Here is a 23,839-nt window from a genome sequence, read left to right as displayed (position 1 = left end):
CGTGCCTATGGAAGCACAGTACCGTGCCGCAATGTGCGGGCCGGAATCTTCGCTGCAAAAATCTCAGTCAGACTGGTTCGTAACAGAATTGTCAGAGTTAAACTACGGGGCCGTGCTTCATGAAGCACGTAGTCGTGCCTAGAATCTGGTTGGCTATAAAAGGCACCTATTACCCATGAATTCCTTGCACCAACCAAAACCAAACCACTCCTCTCCGAAAATTCGACATGCCTACTGAAATGAGTGAAGCAATTTCCGTTCCTCGGCAACCGAGAAACGATGCCCGCCATGTTTATAAAATCGAGCTTCTTTTGAAACTTCAAGAACTCGTCAAGGAACTCACCGAAATGAATCTCCAAGCTGAAATGCGTCTCGTTCAACTCATCGAATCGGTGGAAAACATGAAAATAGAGCTCAGGAAATTAATGAGCAACTCCAGTTCCAAGTTCTCGATTTCACGTACGTTCCTCTTCCAGGGACATTCGGAGGAGGATAACCTTTCGGTGAAGTCTAGGAACCTTAGTTTCTACTTTCTTGTGTAAATAAGTGCACTAGGCACATTGTGTTAGGAATTTCGGGCTTAACCCAAATATTTTCTTATTTCTAGGAAAACCGGGCTTATCTTGTATTTGTTTTAGGACCTTTAATTTTAATGAAAAGTAATTTCTAGGATGATCAAACTCTTAATCAACATAATAAACTTCATTCTAAAAAATTCCGGCTCTCGTGTTTGGCTGAAAAAATCAAAGAAACTTTGAAAGAAAAAAAAGCATGGGCCATGCTTCCTGAAGCACAGGACCGTGGTCACCTTCGAATCTTCAGCATGACACGCGCTGACTCCGTACAGTTCTCTAAATCAGATACATTTATTCCCCTAGCAGCATGGGGCCGTGCTTCATGAAGCACGGGGCCATGCCCGACTTTCCATTCTCTATATAATGCATACAAAAACTCACTATTCCATACACACCAAACAAAATTTACTAAATGGAAAACAAGAAAGTTGAATGGAGGCCAATGAGGACAGGCAAGCAACATGATTCATCCTCAAATCTTGAGGAGGAATTCATGAGGCTACAATTCATCATAAGAGACCAATTCGAATGCAACATCCAAACCGAAGCTCGCATGATCGAGCTAATCAACAAAGTCGAACTAATTCGGTTCGAAAACTTCCATGTTGTGGAGAGCCACAACAAGGATGTGGCCTTCAAGCTCAACTATCTTAACCGAGAAATCACAAAGCTCGAATAAAAAGCTTTCCGAGCTCTTAGAAGATAGACGAGCCCCACCACACATTCAAGACCTGTTCGGGAATGGTGGTCGTTGAAGTCCTGACTCTGTCTTGCTTTGAAGTTGCTTTTTCTAGTGTTATGTTTTATGATCCGAAATTGTTGTTGTATTTTCTGTTCTACTATGTTTAACTATGTTTTATGTTTTAATGAAATTTAAGACTCTAATCATTGTCTTGATTCTATCCATCAAAGAAAAAACAGTTAAAATGAACCAGCTCGACAAATAATCAGAATAAACAGTTAAAAGAAACTTTCTACCTTGTGCAGCACGGGCCTTGCTTCTAAAACCACGGTGTCGTGCTTTTGAGTCCACAGCAGTTACGATTTTGAAACCAATAAAATAACTTTTTCAACCACTTAACCCTAAAAACAACTCCGTTCATCACCACAAACTGCCAAACATTCGTCAATTTCACTAATCTGTGCATCAATTCTTTGAATTCCAATAGAAGGTATGTTAATTTAACAAAACTATTGTTCGATTCCATCTTTCTAGGTGTAGATTAACCCAAAAATCTCACCAATTGATTGAATCGGGTTCAAACCCGAAAAATAGATAGGATATTCGGTTCAATCTAGGATAATGAGTTGTTAGATAGGTTTTGTAATAATCTTTTTTGAAAGAAATCATTCGGGTCCGAATATTAGGTAAAATATATAACAATTGAAAACCCAATTGAAACAACCGGGTATAAAAAACGCAGGTTCAAGTCTTGATATGTTTGAAGCTTGAGTTAAAAATACGAACCGTGCTCTAAACAACACGAATCGTGGTCACCTTTCGGTCAATAGAAAGTCAAAATTGGAAAAATATGAAGAACAGTAGCAGCACGGGCCGTGCTTCTAAAAGCACGGTGCCGTGGTTTGCTCTCTGTTCCAGCACATAAATAATTTTCGATACATTTTGACTAATTTGAATACAAATTGCAGATGGCCGAGTATGGAGATGACATTCATGCATTTTTAGTCTTTCCCGGCAGCGATACAAGGAATACGAGAGCCCGAGCGAGATTAACCTACCTAAACAGACGATTTCCAGAACCAAACCTCTATGCTTGCAGGGATACGTTGATGAAAGTTAACCAGTGGAACAAGTACAAATCCATTGTGAAAGGGCCATGGCAACGGGTTTTTAGTCAAAAGGGAAGGCTATAACCGAGTTAACAAAAGAATTTTTAGCTTCCTTCCCATTTAAGACGAAAAAATTGGACATGTGGGATGAAGAAGTAGTGGAATTCAGGTGTGGGGGAAAGTGGTACGCGACATAGATTACCCAGCTGGGAATTGATTTGGGAATTTACACAAGTGATGAAACAAACAGCGAAATCTGGTACACAGCTGCAACCACGTTCACATATGAAGATGGTAATGAAAATGTATAGGCTGGAAATACAAAGGTACATGCATGGGAACTACTGGGTTTCTGGGATGAAGCAAGCTGCGCAAACAGCTCATACGCACCGCCTTGCGTGACCCACTCATGAGATATATTCACCGAATACCAAGCCAAACAGTAACGACACGCAACAAAAATAAAGGAGTGGTGAATCTAAGGGATCTGTGGGCACTTTATTGCATAAAGAATAGAACTGTTTGCAATATTACTTATCTTTTCTGCCAGCTTTTTAGAACAAATGCAAACGCAGAAAACCCGAATACCCCAATCTTTGGCGGTGCATGGATCTATAAGCTTTACGAAGCCTATCATGTTGACAGACAAGGAACAAAAAGCCTTGAACCCATTGCTCTTGACCTCAACCTCTGCAGTAAAATGCTAATAGCCCGAATTCTAGCCGCAAGACCGGAGATTTGGAGTTTCATCGACTACCGGGGCCAAATTTGGGACCCAGAAAGCAAATTAGAGATGGCAATGGATGACGAACAGAAGGACATAATAGAAGCACAGATAGAAGCTGAATATACACAAACAAGGCTACGTAAACCATTTGACCCGAACACGGGTAACTGATGGGCAGCGGCACTGGTATGTCAGGGTATGGGCATGCACGGGTTGGTAGTACTTTCATGACATTATTACTATTATGTTTGTTTGAACAATTTACTTTCTGTCTTTCGGTTGTTGGTTTGGTTGGATACTTTTATGGTCGTGGTTGCTAAGAAACTATTAGCAGGTACTTAATTAGCCCGCGTGGGCAAGGGATGGAGGATTCCATACCCAATTTTCAGCGAATTATGCTTGGTTGTTTGCAGTTTTATTTTACACATGTACAAAACAAGAAAACGGACGATAAACTGGGGACGCTCTATCGAAATTTCGTTAACCCAAAGGGAAGTACCTCTCAATTATAAACCGCCATACTTAATTAGAATTTTTATCTTTTAATGAATCTTTTCACATTGAGGACAATGTGAGATTCAAGTGTAGGGAGGGGAATTACTTGACCAACTGCTTACTCAACTAGTTACAAAATTCTCTAAATAACAAAATTTTTTTTAGCAAATAGGGACCATTTTTATACCAAAACCAAAAGAAAATCCAAGAATTTTTTTTGCAAATAACCAACTACTAATCTACTATAACCAAAAGTGAAAAAGTAAAAAAGAAGTTTTGCAATACTGAGAATAAATTTATGCAAAATATGGCGTTTATACCCAATTCCTCCATTACTGTGAGATAAACCTCATGCCATATAAATATTTTTTTGGAAGATTTGAGTGAGTCATATGTTTTGTGTGATTTAGAACTTGTCACAGAAAAGCAAGAAACACAAGAAAAGCAACAAACACGCTCCCATGCCTCAAGAAACATACCCCCATGCTTATGAACACCAAAAAACACAAAAATCTACAAGAAAAGACAAATACTGGGAATAAAAGCACGGGGCCGTGCCTCTTGACCACGGGGTCGTGGTCACCCTAAACAAAAAGACAAAAGGAATTACAGCACATGTCAATAAAAGCACAGGGGCGTGCCTACCTAAGCACGGGGCCATGCTTCATGCTCCAGAGTGCCTATAAATAGTGGTTCATGCTGCATTGATCAAGTGTGTCTTGAATAGAATTCTATACGGTTTTCACTTATAAAAACACCCACAAACACTCATGTTGAAGATCTAGTGAATGGTTTGAAGGGTTGGAGGTCATCATCATCCATCATCATCATCAACCATCATCATCAGTAAGAAGGAAGATTCATCCACATTTGGTTAGATTGTTCTAGTTTAATCATGTGTTTGTTATCATCATCCACTCTAATGTTCATAACCATGCTCATTATGAGCTAAACTCCATTTACCATCTAAAATCTATGAAGAAGCTTTGTTTTACTTAATGATTATATAAAACATGTGATTGAGTTTAGTAAAGTACATGGTTATCTTGCAATTATCTTTTGATGAGAATGTTTCACCATCTTAATTCAACAATTCAAAGTTGGTGACTGCCAATCCTATTGACAATCATTAATGATCGATTCATGTTCTTGAAAGATAGAATACTTTGATAACTTATTGAAATATGGATCCTTATATTGTATTAGAAATGATGAAATATATAAGTTATGATCTATTTCTCTAGTTAATTCTGAAATAAAATTGTTAACACGATTTCTTAGGTTATCATGCTAGTTAAAGAAATCATATGTTAACGGAATGTGCAATTATAGCCTACTTAAATCAACCAAGGGGAGGTTGTGTTATGAACTATAACCACCCAAGGTTGTTAGAATTGGTATTTGAAAAATTGAAGTCAATCCTAATCTTTCTACTTTACTAAACAACTTGCCAACTCAAATTGACATTTTCGTGGTAGTATGACATTAGGAAAGGCTTGACTTTAAAATGCGCATGCTACTTTCTTTTATATCATAGGATATGCTCACTTAGAAATGAGGGGCTATTTTATCATATATTATTACGGCAAGTTTATCACATGTTTATTTAATAATCATCAAGGAACAATGGAGTGGATTCTTGATCTTAGATGGTAACCTTCGTATAATTGAATTACTTGTTTAGAATTTCTCGTCTTGGTCACCTATATATTATATATAAGTATTTATATTTTATAAAAAGTTCACAAATCAACCTCAAAATGATTAAGACCTCCGATTGAAGTAAAGCGACGATTCATTGTTAGATACATTTGTGTACACGGATCGATACTTGTGTCCACGGATCGATACTTAGTTTTAGTAGAAATCACTTTTATAAATTTAAAACACGATCTTGTGCAGAAGCTAAATATCCAATCCTTTACATTTTACAAGCTACGCGCACACCACATCAGTTACTTATTCATTCGTGTGAACAATATACTCATTCTGGGCAATTCGTGAAGACTTTTAACCCATTCATTACCAAAACCCTACATCCATTCGTTACCTAAAACCATCTTCCATTCGTTACCAAAACCAGAACCTTATTCGTTAAAATAATTTCACATTCATTACCAATTTTACAAGTTTAACTTTAAACTTTTATCATTTGATAGTTTTGACCCATAATCTTACATGTTTGACAGTTTAAACCCCATATTTTCAGAAAATGACTAATTTTTACGCGTTAGCTTCTCAGAACATGATTATGCAATAGATGCTTCATTTGGACTTTGAGATTGAATCACGCTCAAGTTTCCAAGCCTGATGAAACTGAGTGACTTCGCCAAATGGGGACCGAGGTTTAGAGCTCATTTAGGATCCGTACATATGGATTGTTCTCGAAGCCTTGATAACGTCTATAGTCCTCCTATGATTGGTGATCCAAGTACCAATTATGAAGAAAATCTGTTTGATACTTATACTCAAGATGAGAAGAAAGCCTTGGAGATTGAGACTAAAGTTTATTCGACCTTAAACATGGCATTACATGATAATATTTTCCATCAAGTTGGAAGTATTAAGATCTGTGCTTATCTTTTTCAACACTTGAGAATGAGAAGTATGGGTAACACGTTGGAAAGCAAGAATGTCAAGTTTAAGTTTCACTATCGAAACTTTTCTTTATTAAAAGATGAGACCTTTGAAGAAACGTTGACGAGATTTTGTCACCTCATTGTCGAAATAACAAAAACCAAGATGGAACCTACTCAATTTCACGAAATTCATATGGTTAAAGCATTCATTGCCAAATTCATATTCCACTTTCTTACTGGTGTTGAAAGAAAACAGATTCTTCAAGAATGATGATTTGACTGCATTGGAGTTCATGTAGAAGATTGAAGAGAGGGAATATGATTTGAGATGCCAGAATTCTTCAAAGGATAATCAAGATCCTACTCTTTATGGTGGTTCTTTACCAGTGAGCAGCAGTTGGTTCCTATCTCTGCCTTTTATTCTCAGAATAATCAAGAAGTTCCTCAATCTGCTAATGAGTCTATGCCTAACATTTGCTTTATGACATCTGGTTTCAACAATTCTGGTGGGTCAAGCAGTTCATTTGCTGGTGGTAGTAATTCTTCAACTTCTCAACCACCCCAAGTTAACATGAAAGAAGCAGAACAACATTTTGCTTTCTTAAGTGCTTTCATGAGCTCTTATGAAAAATTTGTGGGTTGAAAGATCGGCACGAGTGAATCAACCGATGAAGATTATGACCAAATTGATCCATTTCATTTGGAGCTTATGGTTCATATGTGGAATATGGAGAAATCAAGAGGTTCATGCAGAAGATTGGGAAAGATCTGCCTATTCTGAATAAAAGAGTCGGTTTTGATAAGTTAAAGGTCTGTTGCTACAATTGTTAAGACTTTGGGCCTTTTGCTAAAGAATGTGATAAACCCAAGAAATAATACACGGGACCCTGTAGTCAAAGACTTCTGGGGGTGAATATGTGAAAACGGGTGGGGGGGATCACAAGCCTTATTAACTTCTAAGGGTATCGAATGGAACCAAAGACTTTTGGGTTGTACTAATGGTAATCAAGCAAATCTTGTCATGTTCTAGTCTGTTGAACATTTTCAAGAAGCGAGAGGTGATGGATTGACCACTGATAGTAACGAGTCAGAAACGGAGTCTGAATCTGATGTGTATAGAAAAGAGCCTCAAAGTTCTTTTGCTAGCATGGCTAAGATTGAGGAGGTTAGTCCTAATCCTGCTTGTGTTGAAAGTGATAATGTAAAAGGTGAAAATGTGATTGAAACTGAAAATTTATCTTGTGCTCCATGTGATGAAGTTAAGTCTAAATTTGACTTAATTCATGTTCACAAATGAGAGCTTGATGAAAGATTTAGCTATAGTCCGTGATGACTATCGACAAGCTTCAAATTTGGAACGAAAATCAAAAATTAAAATTGAGGGGATATCTAATAGTAATCATGATTTAAAGACTGAAACTTTCTAAAAAGTTAATTATAATTGATCGACAATTTCAAGAAATTCTTAAATCAAGAATAAAAAGTATTGAACTTGTGAATGAGGTTCTTGAGTTGAAAAACAAGCTTGGGAAATTTAGAAGTTCTTCTTTTCTATTGAATGAAATAATAGAAGTATCTGGTAAACAGAAAAATTCTAGAAATGACTTAGGGTTTGTTGAGGTTCCTCCACCATTTCTTAATGATTATTCAAACATTCCATTTAAAGGAGAGAAAGAAAAGGTTGTTAATGATAGTTCTGCAACTGTTAATCCTCTTAACATGGTTGAACCAATAGATATGGAGAAAGAAAAACACATTAACCAAGAAAAAAAATAGTTTTTCAATCTTCAACTCAAGGAACTCATGTTAAAAGTAACAAAGTTTTTGTTGAAACTGTTGATGAAGTAGTGATTGAGGATGTGTTTGAACCAGAAGAAGTACATAAAGAATGGAACATTCCTCGTTCTAATCAAATTCTATGTGAACCTAATGAATTTGAGGAAGTTGTGTGTGGTTCACACATTTCTAAAGTAAACACCAAGAAATCAGAAAAACCTACTATTTCTAATGAGGATTTAATAACATTCATTAATTCATCTACCGGTAAAGTCAAAACTGGTAGAGTTTTTAAATTAAAGGGTGTTAACAAGGTGTTTGATGAAAAAGACATTCCGTTACACTTGATCAAACCTGAATTGATCGAGAGTGTCGTTCAAAATGAAACATCGAGTTTAAATGATCTTGGAAATGCCTTTGCAAAATCCAAATCATTAAAACCAATTTCTAAACCCAATTTAAAACATGTAAAATTAGTGGAACCAGTAAAGTTTGTCAGTTCAACTAGAACTGATAATTTACAAAGTTTTTCAAACTGTTCAACCTTGAATTTTACAAGAAAAAGAAGGCTGTGAAATTGGATGATTTGGATAATACTAAAGTATTGGTTGAATTTTTTCAACCTAGCGTCTCACATACTTGTGTTAGCAAACCACACACCTTTGTGGATATGAGAACTTGTTTATCATGTGGTAAACGTGGTCATGTGGCATGTAAGTGTGGGACTAAGGTAAACAAGACTTCAAAGCATGTAACCAAGAAACAACCAAAGGTTCCTTTGGTTAACGAAATCTTGAAAACACAACAATCTCAAGTTAAGCTTTATGACACTCCTATCATGTTTCATGACATGAACCCACGGAATGCAATTCATGTTAATGAAAACAATATTAATTTAAAGAGCAAGTTGTTTGAACACACTCAACCAATTTGTAAAAATCATGATACAAATGTGATTAAAGATGCTTACTTACGTAGAAAGTCAAAGAGACCTATGACGTATTCTCAAGTGCATAAATCACATTTGGAATATGAAATTATTGAATCTCATAACGAAACAAAAGAGATTCCCAAGACTAAGGCATGGATAGCCTTTTTGGTGTAATCATTTTACTTGTTTATGCAAAGTACATCCAAGACTATCTCTAGAGACAAATGGATCATGGATAGTGGATGTTCTCGACATATTATCGACAATCTCAATCTTCTTACAAACGTCAAATAGATTCAAGGAGGTTATGTTGATTTTGTTGGAAATCAGGGTGGTATGATTACCAAAGAGGGTGATGTTTCAAATGGTAGCATTACATTTGATAAAGTAAATTATTGTAATAAGGTGGATCACAATTTGCTCAGTGTTTCTCAGATTTGTGATAAGAAGTTCACTACCGTATTCACTGATAAGGAATGTATAATCCTTTAACTAGGTTATGTTATTCCTTAAGACATGATTGTCATGAGATCTCCCCGATCTAATGATATTTCTGTGCTTAACATGAGTACTAATGTATCGTAGTCTTCGTCTTCTGTTAAAACTTGTTTTGTCTCGAAAGCAACCGAGAAAAACTCGATTTTGTGGCACAAGAGGATGGGTCATATGCATGTTAGAAAGATGAATCATTTGATGGCTAATGAATTAGCGGACGGTGTTTCACTAAAGCATTCCATATTAACCGATCATTGTGTTGCATGTAAGAAGGGAAAACAGAAGAAGAAGTCACACCCATTGAAGAAAATCAATTCCATTGATACTTCATTGGAACGTCTTCTGTCACACCCCAACCAAAAGCTGAAATGTCGGGGCGTGAGCTGATTTCTCACAGCTCTCAAGGTACTATCATGCAAAAATTAAAATGACAATATTTATTAATTAAATTCAAATATTCCAACAAAATTCGAATAAGAAAAATACATCATCCATAATTAAAACAAATAAGAAAATAGATAGTTTAATTCAAATTAAATCTTGATATCTCTTCTCTAGCATAATAAACCTTAAGTTTCTTCAATAGATCCTGATTAATCAATTCACACAGTGACCTGTATATGAGTTAAAAATGCAAATAATTTTGTCAACACGAGGTTGAGTGAGTAAAACACCAGTTAAGTGAAATATATAATAAATAAAGAAAAATTCAAACTGTTTCATGTGAGATAAGCAATTTAACCAAATGAACAAGTAAATAAGTTGTCGGTAAAACCGTTGCCTTGCGAAGTGGGCATTGGCTACCACGACATTCATATGATAAAACTATTTATGAGATTATGATGGACCTCTGTGAATGCGAATCAAATAGAGGAAACATGCAAATAACACTTTAGGCATAAATTGATATACAACATGATTTACAGTTGCAATTGAATATAATATAATAATAAAATATCTAGTAACGCATATGTCTCCTAAACAACTGAAAATGAGTAAATGAGTGGAGTGAGATACTCACCTTATCAGATGAGTAAAAAGATAATAATAATCGATAAGAACGATAACGTTAAATCAAGCTATGAAGAGATCGCCTAATTAAGAATGAGTGCGGAAAAATAATTGTAATTAATTGACAGTTTTGATGGTTAGTTGTTATTATTATTATTATTATATTACTTTGGTTTTTACAAATTTTATTTTGTATAGATCTTTAAACACGTAGTATATTCTAATGAGAAATATGCTATTTGCCTCCCTGGTTTATATCGTTGCTGGATGGGTTAACCATTGAAAACGAAATTGCGAATGTTATGCCACTGTGAATTTTTGGCGGGGCAGTATGTGCCCTTCCGTTAAATATTTTCGTTAATGACTGTTGAAATGGAGGGTGTTTTGGTCTTTTTACAAATAAAAATTTGGCGGGTCACATCTGTGCCATTATGTTTATTATTATTTTTAAAAGCTTGGAAAAACCAGCTTGACGGGAAAAATGGCATTTCGACCACCGAGTATTATTTTCTTCCCTACTTCCCCCGTAAGAATTCCTCCTCCCTACTTCCTCACTCCTTCTTCTTTTCCTTACACCTCTTTTCCATACCCCTATCAACTTCCTCAACACTCCTTCTTCATATACATTTTTATATATATATACATACCACCGTAGCCATCTTCCTCAACACAACACTTCATTTTCATCCAAGACCCGAACCCATCGTAGCCACCCAAAAACCATCCACCGTAGCCCCCTCTACCGTCGCACCGGCTCCCACCGTGTCCCCGTAGCACCCGGCTCTGCTCCCCGTCGCACTGGCTCTGTCTTCCCCATCGCACTGGCTTCCCGGCTCCCACCGTCTCCGGCTCTGTCTCCCCGTCCCACTCGTACCCCGACTTCAAGATGGTTCTAATAATCACCGTGAACTTCAATCGGGCTCTATTAGGAGTCCCGGTTGATATCAATCTCCGGATAGAGCTCCAGATCCAAGAAATTATGACTTGGTTTTTGGTCAACTTAGCCGGCCAAAACCAAATCAACTTCCACCGTACGTGGAATCTTGGGCCGCGTCTCCGGATGCTACCGTTATAAAATCCCGAAGTTTATAAATCGGGTGAATAATTATAAGAATGTTATGTATGTGAAATCCAGAAGTTTATAATTCGGGTGTTTTGTTATGTGTATTTTGTGTTCGTGTTATATATATAAAAAAAATGTTTGTGTTCATTGTGTTCGGGTTCGGGTGGTTGGGTTCGTTGTTTTCGGACGAAAAGTTAACTAAAAAACGACACTTTTCGTTGTTTTCGGGCGAAAAGTTAACTAAAAAACGGGCCGTTTCGTTGTTTTCGGGCGAAAAGTTTACTAAAAAACGAGTCGTTTCGTTGTTTTCGGACGAAAAGTTTACTAAAAAACGACACTTTTTGTTGTTTTCGGGTGAAAAGTTAACTAAAAAACGGCACGTTTCGTTGTTTTCTGGCGAAAAATTTACTAAAAAACGAGTCGTTTCGTTGTTTTCAGACGAAAAGTTTACTAAAAAACGGACTCGTTTCGTTGTTATCAGACGAAAAGTTAACTAAAAAACGACACTTTTCGTTGTTTTCGGACGAAAAGTTTACTAAAAACGACACTTTTTGTTGTGTTCGAACGAAAAGTTTACTAATAAACGACACTTTTCGTTGTTTTCGGGCTAAAGTTTACTAATAAACGAGTCGTTTCGTTGTTTTCGGGCGAAAAGTTTACTAAAAACGAGTGGTTTCGGGTGAAAAGTTTACTAAAAAACGAGTCGTTTCGTTGTTTTCGAACGAAAAGTTTACTAAAAAACGGGCCCGTTTTGTTGTTATCGGATGAAAAGTTTACTAAAAAATGACACTTTTCGTTGTTTTCGGACGAAAAGTTTACTAAACAACGACACTTTTCGTTGTTTTCGGGTGAAAAGTTTACTAAAAAACGAGTTGTTAAATTTTTTACAAAAAAATGGTTTTAAAAAAACGTTTAAAAAAATGATGAATATATAGAATATATATTACATATTGTATAAAGTTTTTTACTAAAAAACTTCAATTCTTGGTTCAGTTCAAATTGTGAATATATATTACATATTGTATAGATTTTTCAAATGTTAGTTCAGTTCAAATGGTTGGTGTTGTATGTTGTTAAACCAGGGGTCGGGGTTCGAACCCCACCCTCTACACGAAATTTGGATATTTAGTTTTAGAATTAATTATAGGCTCAGGGGTAAAATGGTCATTTCAACGTTTTTTGGTCAGTCAACTCACGGTCAATTGACGGCAATGGCACAGACTGCCCCGCCAAAATTTCACAGTGGCAGAACATTCGCAATTTCGTTTTCAGTGGTTAACCCATCCAGCGACTATATAAACCAGGTAGGCAAATTGCATATTTCTCTATTCTAATTAATATAGTTAATATTATAAATAAAATTATTAAGTAAAGATACATATTTATAACATATATGTATAAAAAGGTTAGTTTAATCATTTAAATATCATTAATATATTTATAACCAATTTTATTGAAATAAATCTTTAATATTTAGATAAAAAACAAATTACATTATTGGTGTATATAAAAATACACATCTTTTAAGCATCAACTAATCTCTAAAAACTGCAACTTATATCGTATAATATAGTTCAAACGACCACTTATCATGTTAAAATATATTTTCAGGTATATCCAAGCCTCAAATGAAGAAACGAATGAAAATGTAAAGAAAAAACAAAAAAAACCCAAGAAAACAGAAAAATACACCCTCATGCTTCATGGAACACGCCCATGCTTTTCAGTGCAAGAAAAGACAAAAATCTGCAAGAAAAGACAAAATACTGAACAGCTAGACACGGGGCCGTGCTTTTGGGAACATGGGGACATAGTCACCTTTCAGAAAAGACAAAAGAAAATATAATAGATACCTAAAAACACGGGGTCGTGCCTCAGGAAGCGCGCCCCCATGGTGAGTCAGCATGTACGATCTGACAGAGAATTTAATGCGACTGGACACCTGGACACGAGGGCGCGCCTCACTGTACACAGGGTCATGCCTGATCACCCATACAACCTATAAATAGAAGTGTATGTTGCATTCAAATGGGGTGCTTGGAGGGAATTTTATACAGGTTTCACTTATAAAACACGTACTTTACACTCATATTTATGATCTTATGGAGAGTTTGAAGGCTTGGTGGTTATCATCATCATCATCCATCACCATTAAAATAGGATGATTCATCCACATTTGGTTAGATTGTTCTAGTTTAATCATGTGTTTGATATTTACGTCTCTTTTGATGTTTATAACTATGCTCATGAGGAGCTAAAACTCCACTTACCATCTAATTTATATGAAAAAGCTTTGTTTTACTTGATGATTATATTAAATATATGATTTAGTTTTAATAAAGTACATAGTTATTTTGCAATTATCCTTTGATGAAAATTTTTTTATCACTTTAATTCAACAAATCTAGGTTAATGATTAACACTCATTCATGATTCACTCATGTTCTTGGAAAATAGAAATGGTAAAAAGAATATCTTGATAAAATATCTAAGATAACATGGATACTTATATTGTACTTAAAAATGATGAAATATTAGCTATGATCTATTTCTCTAGTTTTGGTAATTCTAAAATAACATTGTTAGCACGATTGCTTAGGTTATCATACTAGTTAAAGAAATCATATGTTAAAGGAATGTGTAATTATAACCTACATAAATTAACCAAAGGGAGGTTATGTGACTAAACTATAACCATCCGAAATTGTTAGAATTGGTATTTGAGAAATTGTAGTCAACCCTAATCTTTATACTTTACTAAAACTACTTGCTTACTTAAACTAATATTCTCGTGGTAGACATGAAGTTATGCATGCTACTTTCTTTTATGTCATATGATAAGTTCACTCCATAAATGAGGTGCTATTCTATCATACATTACAAAGGTTATTATTGATTCTTGCACCGACAAACTCACTCTTACGCTGTGTTTCCGAGTTGAGTTAAAGAGAGAAAGGAAAGGAATTGATTTCTTTCCTTTCTTTTCATTTTCACTTTCTTTCCTCTTTTCCTTTTCATTCAATTCTTTCCAATTTGGAAAGAAAATAAACCCATCCAATTTGCTCTCCATTTGCCTTGTTTTTCCTTTTCTTTCCTGTCTTTTCTTTCCTTTAATGAAACTCGGGAACACACATTTCCTTGTTTCTTTTCCTTTCCTTCCTTTAATGAAACTCAGGAACACAATACTTTACTTCTTTCTCTCCATTTCTTTTCTTTTCTTTCGTTTAATGAGATTCGGGAACGCAAAGTTAGGGTAAATGAAGAGGCAATCACATTTGATATAGGAAAGTCTATGCAACATCCACAACATCATGATGACACACTATACTATGTCGACATCATCGATTCGATTGTGAGTTGCTATGTGCGAGATTTCTCCATCACTAACACACTCGAAACACAAGTTTTAACCGAAACGATCACCAAACCCATTCTAGAAAGCGAAAATCTTGATGCCAACTATCTAGAAGCATTAGAAGTAGTATGTGAAATCACTGAGTGTAATGGAAAAGCAAAACCATCAATCGAAGAACCGCCAGCCTTGGAGTTAAAAAAACTCCCGAACAATCTCGAGTATGCCTTTCTAGAAAAAGTTTCACAGCTCTCAGTAATTATTTCATCTCACATTTCTAAAGAAGTGAAAGTCAAACTTTTTAAGGTTCTAAAAAACCATAAGAAGGCTATCACATGGAATATCATGGATATCAAGGGCATCATTCCCTCCTTTTATACTCACAAAATCCTCATAGAGGAAGAGTACAAACCCGTGTTTCAACATCAAAGACGTCTTAATTCCAACATGCAAGATGTTGTGAAGAAAAAAGTTATCAAACACCTTGATGCCGAATTAATCTGCCCAATCCCCGATTCACCTTGGGTTAGTTTTGTTCAAGTAGTACCCAAGAAGGGAGGAATGACCGTAGTAATGAATGAGAAAGACGAGCTAATACCAATGAGGACCATCATAGGCTGGCGAGTTTGCATTGACTACCGGAAGCTTAATGACGCCACAAGAAAATATCATTTTTCAATTCCTTTTATCGATCAAATACTTGGAACGATTTTCTGAAAAAATGTCTATTATTTTAATGATGGATTCTCCGGATACTTTCAGATTCCCATTGCTCCTGAAGATCAGGAGAAAACTACTTTTACATGTCCGTATGACACGTTTGCCTACCGAACAATGCCGTTTGGACTATATAACACTCCGTCCACCTTACAACGTTGCAAAAAGGCAATATTTAATAAAATGATCGAACACTCTATGGAAGTTTTCATGGACGAATTCTCAGTCCTTTTAGACTCCTTCGATCATTGTCTAAGAAACCTGGACATAATGTTAACTAGGTGTGAAGAAGTGAACTTAGTACTCAACTGGGAAAAATGTCACTTTATGGTCAAATAGGGTATTTCTCTCGGTCATAAGATATCCCAAGCATGACTGGAAGTTGAGAGAGAAAAAATTAAAACTATATCCAAACTTCTGCCTCCAACTTCAGTCAAAGCAATTAGAAGGTCACGCAGGATTCTACCGCCGCTTCATAAAAGACTTTTCCAAAATTGCTAGACCTATGACCAAACTTCTGTAATAAGATGCACCATTCATCTTCTCTGAAGAATGTGTTGAATCATTTAACATGTTAAAAGATATACTTATCAACGCACCAATCATGACTACACCATATTGGACCCTTCCATTCGAAATCATGTGTGATGCAAGTGACTTTGCAGTTGGAGCCATACTCGGTCCCCGCAAAGAAAAACATTTTCACCCAACTTACTATGCTAGTAAAACTCTTAATGATGCACAAGAAAGTTACACCACCACAGAAATAGAGTTATTAGCCGTAATTTTGCCTTTGAAACATTTAGATCCAACCTGGTTCTTTCCAAAACCATTGTTTACACTGATCATGCCGCCATACGATACCTCTTCAAAAAGCAAGATGCAAAGCCCAGACTTATCCGATGGATTCTACTACTCCAAGAATTCGACATAGAGGTCCAAGACAAAATAGGAGAAGAGAATGTAGCTGCAGATCATCTTTCACGCTTAGAATGCCCAGTTTCAGAAGAACATCACAAGGAAATTATCGATGATAATTTTCCACACAAAGTTCTCATGCATATCTAAGAATTCATGAAAGAGGAGGATGAAAGTCCTTGGTTTTCTGATTTCGTGAACTATCTAGCTTGTGGAAAACTAAGAAAAGGGCTAACTCATCAAAAACAAAACAAATTCTACTCTGACCTAAACTTCTACTTCTAGGAAGACCCTTACTTGTTTAGAATAGGAACCAATCAGGTTGTTCGTAGGTGTGTGTCAGGTAAGGAAACCTTAGACATTCTCAAACACTGCCATGAAGGACCAACTGGTGGATACCACAGTACCGCCACCAAGGTTAGGAAAGTGTTTATGCTGGATTCTTCTGGCCCACCATATATAAAGACACATTCGATCCAAGCATGCGATGCTTGTCAAAGAGCTGGAAACATCTCAGCCAAGAATGACATGACTCAAAAAGGCTTTCAAATTTGTTATGTCTTTCATGTATGTGGAATAGATTTCATGAGGGCATTTCCTAACTGTTTTATAAATAAATACATCCTAGTAGCAGTCGACTACATGTCTAAATGGGTAGAAGCACATCCTCTTCCCACTAACGATGCTTGGGTTGTTTTACGATTTCTGAAAAAGTTATTTTCATGATTCGGTACTCCAAAAGCCTTAATCAGCGATAGAGGTACTCACTTCTACAATACCCAAATGGACAAAATTTTGGCACGATATGGAGTTCACCACCGTTTGACAACACTATATCATCCACAAACCAGTAGACAAGTGGAAGTCTCGAATCAAGGGATAAAAAGTATCCTCGAAAGAACTATTGGGTTGATACGTAAAAATTGGGCAGAAAAGTTAGACGACGCTTTGTGGGCCCTTAGAACGTCATAGAAAACCCCCATAGGAACAACACCGTTCAAACTTGTTTATGGGGAATCATTTCATCTACCCATAAACCTAAAACACAAAGCTTATTGGGCTCTTAGAGCAGTGTACTTTGATCTAACGTCCGCCGGTAAAAACTGGGAAGATCAAATTCATGAGCTAAAAGAAATAAGAGCACTGGCGTACGAAAATTTCTGGTCTTACAAAGAAAAGACTAAACGTCTGCACGACGCCCACTTAAAAGGAAACAAAATGTTTCAAGTTGGCGATTGTGTACGGTTATATAAGACTCGTTCACGTCTTTTCTCAGGAAAGTTGAAATCTCGTTGGACAGGCCCATACATAGTTGAAACAGTTTTTGACTACGGGACAGTTGAGATTTTAAATTCTGACGGCCAGAAGTTCAAAATTAATGGACAATGATTAAAACCATACATAAATGAACCGTTCAAGGCCATATTGGAGGTAGTAATCCTCTACCAGAACCAATGAACATACTGGAAGTAGGGTTTGGCCAAGACCCTCATTAAACCAGGCATTGTATAATGTTCTCTTGCTTTGTTTAAAAAAAAAGATCAAAACACGGGGCCGTGATTCAATGAGCACGGGCCTGTGCCGCAATTTGCGGGCCAGAATCTTCGCTGCAAGAATCTCAGTCAGTCTAACTCATAACAAAATTGGCAGACTAGGCACGTGGCCGTGTTCTTTAAAACATGGGGTCGTGTCTGGAAACTGTTTGGCTATAAATTGCATCTCTTGCCAATGCATTTCTTGCACCAAACCAAACACCAATCCTCACTTCTAAGATATCACAATGCCTACTGAGATAAGCAATGAAATCTCCATTCCTCACCAACAATAAACGAAACCCGACATCCTTCCAAAACCGAGCTATTGTTCAAGAGATCGTTAAGGAACTCACCAAAATGAACCTTCTTGCAGAAATAAGTCTCATTCAACTCACCTTGTCAGTCGAAGGAATGATGATGGAGTTATGGGACATTAACAAGCAACTGCAGTTTCAAGTCATCCATTTCACGTACTTTCCCCCACCCAGATCGTTCGATGGAGGGGATCCATTTGGTGGAATCTAGAGTAGTTTTTATCTTTTCATGTTGTAATCAAGTGCACTAGCCACAAGTTTAGTATTATCAGGCGTACCTCGATTTTATGTTCTAGAAAATTCGGGCTTATCCTGGTTTGATGTTTAAGATCTATTTATTAATGAAAGTAATTTTAGGACGTATAATGTGTTCAAATAAATCTTAAAACATCGTTCCGAAAAATTCCTGCTCTCGCGTTTTGCTAAAAAATCGAAGATTAAAATTCCAGTGACAAGAAACACGGGGCTGTGTATCTGGTTACACGGGGTCATGGTCACCCTAGAATCTTCAGCATGATACGCGCTACCACCTTACAATTCTCTGAATCAGAAACATTTATTCCCTCTAGGGCACGGGGTCGAGTATCTGGTTACACAGGGCCGTTTCTGACGTCCCGTTCCTCTATATATTGCGAACACACTTCATTATTCCATTTATACCAAACAAAAATATCCCAAATGGTTAACAGAAGGATGGCATGGAAACCAGTGAGAAAGTTCAAGAATTGAGGGAACTCGGCATCTCTTGAACAAGAGATTGCAAGGATCCAAAGTGTGGTAAGGGATCAAGTCAAAAGTAACATTTAAGCGGAGTCTCACTTAATTGCACTAACCAACAGAATAGAACTACTAAGGTTCGAGAATATTCACATCATCGAAAACCACAATAAGGAAGTCGACTTCAAACTTAATTTCCTTAACCGAGAAATCGAAAAGCTCAACACAAAGCTTTCCGAGATCTTGGAAGCCACACATTCAGACTTGTTCGGGAATGGTGGTCTTTAGTAGTTCGAGTAGGAGAAGCGTTGTTTTGCTTCCTTAAGCTTTGTTTTCGGTCAAGCTAGTTTTATGTTTTCGGTTTGTTGACTTTTGTTTCGGTGTAATGTTTAAGATTTAATGAAATTCCGTAGGATTTTTAAGTTTTTAGAACCTTAATCTTCAGTTAAAATGAGCTAAAAATGGCTAACTTGTCAAATGAATAAATAAACAAAAAGGCCTTGTCTGCACCTTGCAGCACAGGGCCATGCTTCTAGATTCACGATACCGTGCCCCACTAAATAGTTCAGTTACGAGATTTTTTTTTAATAAAATAGCCATTTTCTCTTAAATCAACCCTAAAAACAAAAACCACCTCTCTCAAAGAACCAGCGACCAAACATACTTTATTTCAATCTTTGCTTCGATCTTTTAATCTTAAAACAAAGGTATGTAAATTTAATGATTCTAGGGTTCTTATTAACCATTCTAAGTCAAAATCGGGTTGAATATAAGCCAAACCCGAGTGTCATACCTATTTCCTTATTGAATCAGGTCAAAACCCGAGTAATAAGATATTTAATTGTAATAATCTAAGATTTTGCTTTGTCAGGATTGGTTCGACCAGAATAGGATATAGGATTGAAGGAAGTTTTGAAAGAAAATCATTCGGGTTCGGGTTTTGAACAATCAATATCATATAAACCAAACCCGGATGATAACCCTTAGAACTAGGTTGAAATGCAAGTTAGAATCGTGGCATTTTTGAAATTCAAGTTGAAAAAAAAGGCTGTGTTTCTGCAAAACACGCCTCCATGGTCGACTGTAGGTTAACCTATGTCAGATCTGGTACAAATAAGTCAAATCTGTCAAAATCCTAAAAACATGGGGCCTTGTTTCATGAAACACGGTAGCATGTTTGTGGGTCTGTTCCATATTTTAAGTTTAAACTTTGTGATAATTTGTCTAAACTCGTTTAAAATTCCAGATTGCTGAAATTAGAGAAGATGTTCACGTTTTCCTCATCTTCCCAGAAGAAACGAGATGGGATGAAACAGCCCGTCAAAGGATGGAATATCTAGCCAACCGAGAACCAGAACCAAACTTTTACGCGTGTACTAAAACATTGCGGGAAGTAAACCAGCTTGGAATATATCAAAGGCTTATACAGAGGTCGTGGGCATGTGTTTTTGGCCAAAGAGGAAAATCGGTGATAGAACTGACCAAAGAGTTCCTGGCTTCGTTCTCGATTAAAACGAAGAATTTGGAAATGTGGGACAACAGTGTTGTACAGTTCCGTATTTGGGGAGAATGGTATAACACTTTAGTAACTCAGTTAGGGATCAATATAGGAATCTACATGGATGAGGAAATCGACACCGCCTTATGGTTTGAGGTGGGTACGACCTTCTCAAACGCAGATGATCAAGAGACATGTGAACCAGGTAACACCAGGATCGAGGCATGGGAACAATTAGGCTATGGGTATGAATAGTATATTCCAAGCACCACCAAAAGTACTGCCCTATGTGACCCGTTGTTTCGTTATATTCATCGCTTGCTGAACCACATGGTTACAAAGGGTGGCCAAAGCGAGGGGGTCATGGGTTTGAGGGATTTGTGGGCCATATATGAATGAGGTACCATGCAACATTACATACCTGTTCTGCCAACTACTTAAAACTAATGGGAATGTAGAAAAGGCCACTAACCCGATCTTTGGTGGAGCTTAAATATATAAGCCATACAAAGCCTACGGTGCCGACCGAGTAGGAACGAAGAGCCCAAAGCCAATACCACTCGATCTTGGTCTCTGTATGAGTATGCAAATGGTCCAACAAATCTCACAAAATCCGCAACAGTGGCGGTTATGGGATGCCTATAAACAGATTTGGGATCCTGAGGACCCATCATAGATGAGCATTCAAGACATACCCGAAAGGAGGACATGTTCAAAGCCCCTACAGGCACACTGCCACACATACTCTCAGCAGGGTGGCCCATCATCTTCAGTCGCGGACCCTAGCTCATCACAACATAGTCAGTACTCATTTGAGGGGTTATATGGGCTTTTTAACCGCTAACACGCTCATACTTCAGCTTCCTTTGAAGGTTATTAGATCAGATCGCAGCATCTGACGCACAACGTGCCGCTATGCATGCGGAAAAGTGGCGTGAGATACATCAGCTGTGTGAGTGCATTGATCGTCAGTGGGGACCATTTGACCCGGCACATCCGGGAAACTAACGAGCAACAATAATGGTACGATTTGGCATGGGCACTTGGGCGGGTGGTAGTATTCCATGACATTAGTTTTATTTCACCATGGTTGTTTAAGACACTTTTATTTTGTTTGTTGTTGTTTGATATGGCCGGTTATACTGAGCCATTTGATTTGATACTTATTAGGCCTGTGTGGGGCGGGGTATTGATGATTCCACTTCCGATTTTTAGTATTATTATGCTTTGGATGTTTGTTGGTTGTGTGCAGTTTTTATAATTTAGGTACACTATAGGAAAATGGACGAAAACACAGGGGACGCTCAGTCAAAATTTTGTTAGCCTGTAGGGAAGTTCCTTTCGATATACCCTCCATACTTCATATGAATCTTTTCATATTGAGGACAATTTGAGATTCAAGTGTGGGAGGGGAGTTACTTGACCAATTGTTTGTTCAACTAATTATAAAATTCTCTAACAAACAAATTTTTGTAGCAAACAAAGACTATTTTTGAAGAAACCAAAAGTAAATCCAACAAAATTTCTTGCAAATAAGCAACTAAAAATCTACTATAACCAAAAAAGTGAAAATGTTAAAAGAAGTTTTGTAATAGTGAGAAGAAATTTATGCTAAATATGTAGTTTATACCAAATCACTCCGTTATTGTGAGATAAACCTCATGCCATATAAATATTTTTTCGAAAGCATTACTCGACCTAGGTTGCATACATTTCTCAAAACCTAGGTTGCCTCTAGAACTTAGGGAGAGAATTTTTCTCTTTATCAATGAGGTGAGGAAAAAAGTGGCGCCAGAAAGAACAAAGGCCACCATTTTGTGGAGTTTCCAAAAGCTCAATGAAGAAAAGAGAAAAAATATATGAACGATGCTTAGGATGCGGAAACTGGTCCCACGAAGGAAGATGTAGAAAAAGTCAAACTCAGTCTCAATATGAATATACCAAACTAATGAGGGTGGATGTTATTAGGCTCAAAGTCGAACGATCCCAGAGTTGGAAGCAATGTTCATAATTGATGTGTTGTAAAACACACTTACTTTCCGTACCTTTTTATCATGTTTAATTGTTTAATCGTTTAATAAATAAGAGTTATGGATAGTTTTTGCACGATCTTACAAAGATTTAAAATTGAATGTAGGTTATGAGTTTTAATTGAGAAAAGTGTCAAATTTGAAGACTCTTGGGGCCTTAATGATCAACTTTGAAGACTACAACTCAAGGCCCGACCCAAGCCCACAAGATCCAAGCCTTGTACATCTTATTATATGATAATTAAAAAAAGAAAAAAAAAACCCTACCCTGCCCATAGAGAGCCTATCGGAGCTGTGCAACCAAGGAAAAGAGAAAAAAGTTTTTTGTGAAGCTTGTGGCGGCTAGGAAAGGAAGAAGAAGGCTAAGAGAGACTTGGTAAAGCAGCTAGGGTCAATATTCATCCATAAACTCAGCCCTAATCTTAAGTATTAATCTCATAAACTTTGTTCTTTTGTTCAAGATACATAACTTGTTGATTTGGATCTTTTACTTGAATAGTTTTGCAATTGAATTGAAGTTTGACTTGTGCTTGATTGATCTTGATAATTGAATGAGTTTGATTATGTTTTGGTTGAGTTATTTGATGTTTACTTTGATGTATAGCTGTTGTCCAAATAATATGTTAGGCTAAAGTAGTTAGTTCTACCTAGGTTAGATGAATATATTTAGGTTTTAGTAAGTAATATGGATAGTTGATCATCATGACTTGAATTGTTGATGAAAGTTTGGTTTAATATTAAATTAGGTTGTGTTTATTGGCTGTGATTTATTTAATTATACTCATATACCTCTTGCTTTGATTGATTGAATTGGTTTTGGTTGATTTTAGCTTGTTTGAACTCTTTACTCTGTGTTTAAAGATTGTTTGCGGGAAGTACAACCGTAGGGTTTAGTTGGGTATGTTTATTAGTAAAAATCAGCCGGTAGGCAACTTCTTCGAGACCGAGATGTGATAGGAAGTAAACTCGTCTCATAACTTTTACTTGTTAGGATTAGGATCGCGCGAGAGCGGGTTCGGTTCTTGTCGGGTTTGGGTTTGTGAGAGATTAGTTGACCTAGTTTAAGTTAAACTAAATGGTTCCTCTATCCTTGGTTGCGTATTATTCGTCTCCATTAGGGTAGTGTGTCAGTGAGACCGAGAGGAGAGTCTACATTAGAACACTTTTACAATTTGTTTCCTGGTTTGTTTTTAAAATCAATTAAGTGTAAGTTAGAGTTTGTTGGTGAGACCGAGAGGTGATCTAGCTTTCTTGAGTGAGCCTTAGTCATGTCATCCTTAGAAACTGGCGTCGTGAGATTCCTCAATCCATTAGC

Source organism: Bidens hawaiensis, unplaced genomic scaffold (assembly GCF_021521415.1).
Source record: "Bidens hawaiensis isolate Kalapana, Puna unplaced genomic scaffold, B.hawaiensis_p1.1 tig00000416_1, whole genome shotgun sequence".
NCBI classification, from domain to species: Eukaryota; Viridiplantae; Streptophyta; class Magnoliopsida; order Asterales; family Asteraceae; genus Bidens; species Bidens hawaiensis.
Note: the sequence above shows the minus strand (reverse complement) of the source record.